Source organism: Pinus tabuliformis, chromosome 9, assembly GCF_031772625.1.
Source record: "Pinus tabuliformis cultivar Carrire ecotype Pingquan chromosome 9, CPIR1, whole genome shotgun sequence".
In the NCBI taxonomy this organism is placed as follows: Eukaryota; Viridiplantae; Streptophyta; class Pinopsida; order Pinales; family Pinaceae; genus Pinus; species Pinus tabuliformis.
The window spans coordinates 222,469,865-222,476,785 of NC_142307.1; the positions used below are offsets into that span (position 1 = coordinate 222,469,865).

Genomic DNA, 6,921 nt, shown 5'->3' on the forward strand with positions numbered 1-6,921 from the left:
AACTGTCACTTGCGTTGTCTTGGATACTCTTTCCCTTCTTCTTGACTTCTCTGGTCTGATCATGAAACATATAAGATTGTGATTTACCTGCACAATTTTATTTTCCAAAAGATTGTTAATGTAATCATGATACCCATTCACATCCCAGAGGCCACAGTATGGATAATCTTGCTCTAATACCAATTGTCACATATCTACTTACAAATCACACATAAAATTTTTTTTTATTGGTGGGGTAACGATAACACCCACCCTTATAAGCAAGTATCACCCTTCATATGTATATGTATTTATACATGAGCCGTGGCAGGTTATACCATCCTTAATAGTTTAATTGACGGTTCATGCCAAAGGTTATGATGTTACCGGTGATACGGTTCATGGCTTTATTTCTCGCATGTCAAGGCCGTCCCGCCTATGACTGCTGGCATCCGGAACGCTTGACACCCGGCAGAGGTATTGACCTCCACCGTCCTGTTCACGTGGCTACGGTAGGGTTGTCAACTCTAAAGGTTTCCCGCGCTTGGCATTTGGCTGTTGGTGTTAAGATCGACGGTAGGATACAGCCGCATGAGATCAATGGCCGTAAACACTCCACGTTACCTCCGATGACAGGCGGGGTATATACGTGCCCCTTTCCGTATTCTTCGTGGCTTTTGTCACTCTGCTTGGCGCTCCACTGCTGCTCCGTTCCATTTCTCTTCTGTATGAGTTGTTCTTCTGAGATTTACGCCGAGTTACTCCATAACATCAATGCTGCATGCCCTCTCTGGCCAGATTTGGCTCCATGGTTCTCGCCCTTGAACCAGCCAGGTATAGTATTGTCTATTTTCTAAGATTCAGACTTGTTTATTTGGATTTATATGTCTGCCATGTTTGTAATCCCCCTGAGTTTCTGGCATGGCAGGTTTGGCTCGGCGGTCCTCGGCGTTGGAGGTGTTAAAGGTTACTGCAACGACTTTTCACTAAAACCCTCTCAGGTATTTAACTAGATAATCGTATGGGCTTTGGTTACTTTGTTTCGGTTCACCCTTCTCTGGTTTCGGGGTTTGTCTCTTGTGCCCAGGCAGGCTCCGACCTGACCTTGCACGTTTGACCGCAGATGTATGGGCGGATATCCCCTGTTCCGGCTCCATGAGTTCTGGTTGGCCGAGGGTTAATGATACCCGCTACGGCGTTTCTATTTGGAATTTCATTCTAGTTACAGTTGAAGTTTTGTATTAAATCTATTACCTGATGTATACTTGTAGCATTCATGGTACTGTGGTATATGCCGAGCTCGGGTTTTCTCAACCGGCTCTTTTTGTTTTAATAGGAACTCATATGGTTTCGGACAGACAATGAATATGGTAATAGCTTGCCTGTAAAGCGCTGTAACTTGCTCTTTCCATCTTTTGTTAACAGTACATCATGGATTATGTATATATATAGTTTATGAATCAAAGTTCTGGCGATATCATTTCCTGTTCTGGGTGTTACGTGTTTGATTATGCATGACCGCTCCTCACACTGTATTGCATTAAGGTTATTCTGTTTTCGTTTATAGTTTGCCGCTATAAAAACTTATGCTATTGAAGCGCCGTGCCTGCCTCTGATTGCCATAGAGGTATGGCCGGCTATTCTGGGTTTGCCCATATCCCGTAACACTGTGAGTTGCATAGCTTATACTATGGTTTATGACATTTTACGGTTTATTTGTATGGAACCTTTGAATCATACTTCCTCGGTCTTCAGACCTGACCGCATGGTTACCATATCGGTTCTTTAGTTCTTGCGATGGCATGCATGTATATAATATACTGTCGAGTCGGTTAAAGAAATTGTTTAAGTTACCATGCATGTATGTATCATTGTTCTCTGTCTGGAATAATGTTTCGGTTGTCTCTCGGCTCAAGGGTTTCGACCTTTACCCGAGACTGTGGAAACAACAGGATTCGGATATACATACCAACCTGTCCTTGCTTCGCGGATTGTTTGAACCTGAATACCTTTATTGTATGTTTATACCCCTGTTATAAAGGTTCTGTTCATAAGTAATAACTTACAGTTATGGTTAACGATATCATTTGGTTACGAGTTTTGCTCTGAGTTCTTTAGGGTATAAAGAACCATAAAAACGATACACAGTTCGTTCAGCTTTCCTTTCGTGTTTGATATGGCCATCTTGGGCCTCCCTTGACTGTGTATTCTAGTTGATAGGAATAAGAGATTCCTTTGAAGCGTAATACTCCTTGTCTGGGGTTTTCATACTTGTGCTATATATGTTCTGTTCAACTGTATATGCATAACATCTCTCGGATTTTCCTTTTGATGGACAGGGTGTACCAGTGCACAGTTACTTTCTTGATTTATATTTTCTTGAAATGTGCAGCGATACTATGTTCGATTTGTACCGCCATTTTTGCTAGATTTGTACAACAAGTCTATACTAGATTTATATAGCGATATCTTGCTAGTTATGTACAGCCGTTCATACTAGGTTTATACAGTAATGTCTTGCTAGATTTGTACAGCAATCTATACTAGATTTATACAACAAATCTTGCTAGTTATGTACAGCAGTTTATACTAGATTTGTACAGTAATATTATCCATCTGATACAGATAATAATCCCATATCATATTCAGTTCACCACTACCACATAAGTAACAATAATCAGTCTATCATTTACACAGATATTATGGAGACATGAAGGTTCTGCTACTTACCTGGTCTATTCGGATTAGTGAGTCTGGAACCTGGACTCCTGCCAAATCTTGTGTAAGCTTGTTATCCTCCCAGCCTTGAGATCAGTCCCTCAAGACCTGAGTCTCCCCCCAAGCTTCCGCTTACCGGATCATTATCCTCAGTAAGCCAGCACTGTGTGCTTGACTATCTAGTCCTTACCAGACTTAGTCTTTTTCTTTTTCTTCTCTTTTCTCTGCCTGTCTCTACAGCCCAGAGTTTCTCAACCCACCTCTCTTTTTCCCTGGAAACCCTTCCAGTTAGGGGAGGTGGTTATTTTCAGTTTCAGTAACTGTTTCCCTTTTGGGAATTCAATGCTCTTGAGTAAATTCTTTAAACATTACTTTAGTGCATAATTCAAATCAACAGATTATTCTTCAAAAGAAAATAGTTCTCAATATCATTCAGTTTTTACTGCAGTAAACTTTTATAATTACATTTACGGGGTCATCACACCTCTCCACGCTCGCCCTCTCTCTCCTCACTCAGAGGATGATGCTATCCCGCTCGCATTTGTCACATAACATTTATATTGTTATAGGGTTGGAAATAGGGGTAGCCCATCCTCAACCCTTGTGAAATCCATTTTCAGGTGCAATGAAACCTCGTGACATCCATTTTCAGGTGCAATGAAGTGTGCTTGGCGTTTTGCTTGGAGTTATTGTTGGAATTATTGATGAAACACACCACAATCTTCTAACAAGGCTTGCATAAAGACACAATAGTGACTTGAAGAATGTTGTGCACGAGCTCCATGATTTAACGAATAACAACACCAATGTACCAAAGGAGAAAGGACAAAGGACATTAAGTATAGTGCACTTGAGATGATGAGGAACGCAATTATGTAATTTATTACGCTCTGAAACACTGTATAAGTAATATTTATAATTTTATTTTATTTTATTTACTTAATTATTTATTTTGTAATTAAAGGAATTGATAATTAGATTAATTCTGTAGTCGCTTAACCTAAATCTATTTCAATTATGGTCACTATAATTTTTAGGTAAACTAGGTGATTTTCAATATACTATTTACAAATAAAATTTAAGGGATTTTAACTCAATTTTATTTTTAAATATAATATTTTATTTTTTTTTTTATAATCATTATCAATTAAATTATTTAAAAACTTTATAATATTTATAAATAGTATTTATTAAATATAAAATAATTGGACTTTAAAATTAGAATTATTTGTATAATAATAATTTAAAATAAATAAATTAAAGTAAGAAAAAAAATAATTAGAATTATTTGTATAATAATAATTTAAAATAAATAAATTAAAATAAAATAGAAAATAATTAAATTAATTTCATTTAGATTGAAAGATGTAATATTTTTGGAATGTTTAAATGATCATTAGATTATGCCACGAATTATCTACATCATATTATATACTTTAAGTGAAAAATATATTTTTACAGCATGTAGAATTTCTATTGATTTCAACTTATTTGATATAAGATTGTTTGATTGAGCTATGTCATCGGATCAAAAGATTGTATATCAAATACAATGAGTTGATGTAATTTTTATGTGGTTTAGATATGCTAGTAAAAAATAATTGCATGGTATATAATATTTTTACTATATTATAGCATTAGCACTGCATTTTATGAATTGAAACAATTAGAAATTTATCATCCTAAATTTTATTACTTGGATTTTTTTAACTTTAATTAAATTATTTACGATTACATATTTACAAAATCAATATGATAAATCAATTGGATATCTGATAAGGATTCCATTCTTCTTTAACCTTTTGTAAAGATTAACCATAAAAAAAACATACTATATAAATCTATATATATAAAAACACATAAATCTATACATATAATTTAATTATTTAGTTATATTTTTTATATATTTATAATAATTTTTTATAACTCTAACTTTAAAATGGACTTCATATTACTCCTATTGAATAATTTAAAAAAATTATTTATAAGTTTGAAAAACACCCATTAAAAAATCCCATACTACACAAATATACACATAGAATTAAATAACATAATTATTTATTATATAATCATTATTAATTTTATAACTCTAAATGTAAAGTTGACTTCATAATACACCTATTGAATAGATTATACTAACTATTTATAAACTTATTATATCAATTATGCAATATATCTAATCACTAATTATGTCATGTCTCCAATCAACAAAAGTAACCAAAATAAAATTCCCCATTCTATATATAATATATATATATATATATATATATATATATATATAGATATATATATTCTTGTGCATTTAAAAAACAAATTAAGCTATATAAAAAGATTATTGTTACATTAAATTAATTTAAAATAAAATAAAAATGAATGATTGAAAATTCATTCCATTTAGAATGATTAATGTTATCTTATATTTATGAAGTCGGTTTAAAAGCACTCTACAACTTAGGTTTGAGTAATCATATTTTTCTCTCTAATATTAGAAAATAGAGAGATCAAAGAGCGATTGATTGCACACAACAAATCACACTTGATACTTTTATTTATCACTACATATAGAAATATATAGGACATAATTTACTGACTTCAACACATATAGATCATCACTACAACTCATACATTCGAAACAACAACTTCTAGATTGACTCCTTGTAACTCTAATGACAACTACACATAACATGGAAGCATTACTTCCAACACCCTCCCTCAATGCTTACATGGAAAAACATGAAAACACATAATACAACAACAATATGATATATATCTTGTTATCACTCCAATATTTCTCTAGAATTGTTAAGAAATAAATGATTAGAGGTAACCACAAACCAACTTTGGATATTAGCATCTAGCCTTCCTAATTCTCAGAGAGGAATCTTTCTTTATGATTTAACTTTGTTTAGTTATTGGTTTTAGGCTAGTTATGATTGTACTTGGGTTTTGGTTTGGATTTGGTGGGATCACTTACTTAAATGGATAGAGGGATTTTTTTTACCATTGGGCTATGCGGTCAAATGTCAAGCAAACTGACTGAATCAAGTTCTAAAAATAGTGTCTACAGGGCAAGGTAGCTAAGCTATTTCAGATCTTAAGCCTGGATGGTGAAGTTGGTTTCAATCGGATCCAAAGAGAAATTAAGGTTCCTTAGGTCAGATTATGAAAGAAGTGAAAGAGGTCAACCGGGATGGGAGAGAAATTAAGGATTCTCAAATCTGGATATCAAAAGAAAACATAGAAATGTCAACTGTTCAAAACATAATGTGTACTTAAACAAATTCTAAGATAAATTTCCAGTTAATTCATTCACTTTAGATAACATGTAAGTTTGTGAAATACATAAGAAGATAACAAATTTGACAAAGAAAATACGTCATTGTAATAGATCAACACATGAATCCTGCAATGCAATCTCTTTGTTACTTAGTCCAGTCTATTGAATCTAAAAATTGGTACAATAACCCTCAGGTTTATGATCAATACAACTCTACAAATGTATAGCAATCCACATTCAATACTTCGATTATGAAGTATTTATACAAAATAGTTTACAAAATATCCCAAATTGTCTTGGGAATATATCTAGGAGAAAAGAATTAGCTTCATGCAAGAAGATAGAGGCAGATGTTCAACAGCTGTATGTTGTCCCTGTTTATTAGGGTGTGTTGTTCTTTATGATTCTTATTTTTCTTTTTATTCTCTGCCTTGTTGTTTGTCTTCACGCTGACTCTTCTTTGTACTTTGACCTTTCAACTAATACTCTTTTACTTAGATGACTTTTCATTTTCCTTTTACTATGTCGTTTTCACCCTTAATGTACATTTTTACATTTTGATTATGTATCTTACAGTAAGTCATTCAATTTCTCCCATGTTTCTACATATGGTAACTGGATATTTACCATTTTCTTGTATATTTCATCTACTTCAGTCTATTTGGCAAAAGTGTGTTTATTTACAAAAAGGTGTTTTACCTCATGCTGGAGGTAAAACAAGTTCTCAAAGGTCTGATACACGACCTTGCCAGTAGGCATCCCCTTCATAGAGGAAGTCTTTACCTGATCCTGGCTACTTCTCTAATTTTTCTATTGTAGTCTTCGCGTGGCATCAATTTTGCATTTATCATCAAGGGATTTGGTAGATCTTTCTACCTCACAAACATTAAACTTAACCATGAACCTATCTATAGCCAGCTGCATAGTTTGGCATTATATTCAAGGTT

At 33.5% G+C, this 6,921-nt stretch overlaps 1 long non-coding RNA gene across 1 annotated transcript; it reads left to right on the top strand.

Annotated features, from left to right (window-relative positions):
- Nucleotides 1-657: 657 nt before the first annotated feature.
- Nucleotides 658-1,464, top strand: LOC149147953 (uncharacterized). The gene is made up of 3 exons (XR_016262815.1): nucleotides 658-813; nucleotides 908-980; nucleotides 1,103-1,464. It is a non-coding gene; the product is annotated as an uncharacterized LOC149147953 (long non-coding RNA).
- Nucleotides 1,465-6,921: the final 5,457 nt, after the last annotated feature.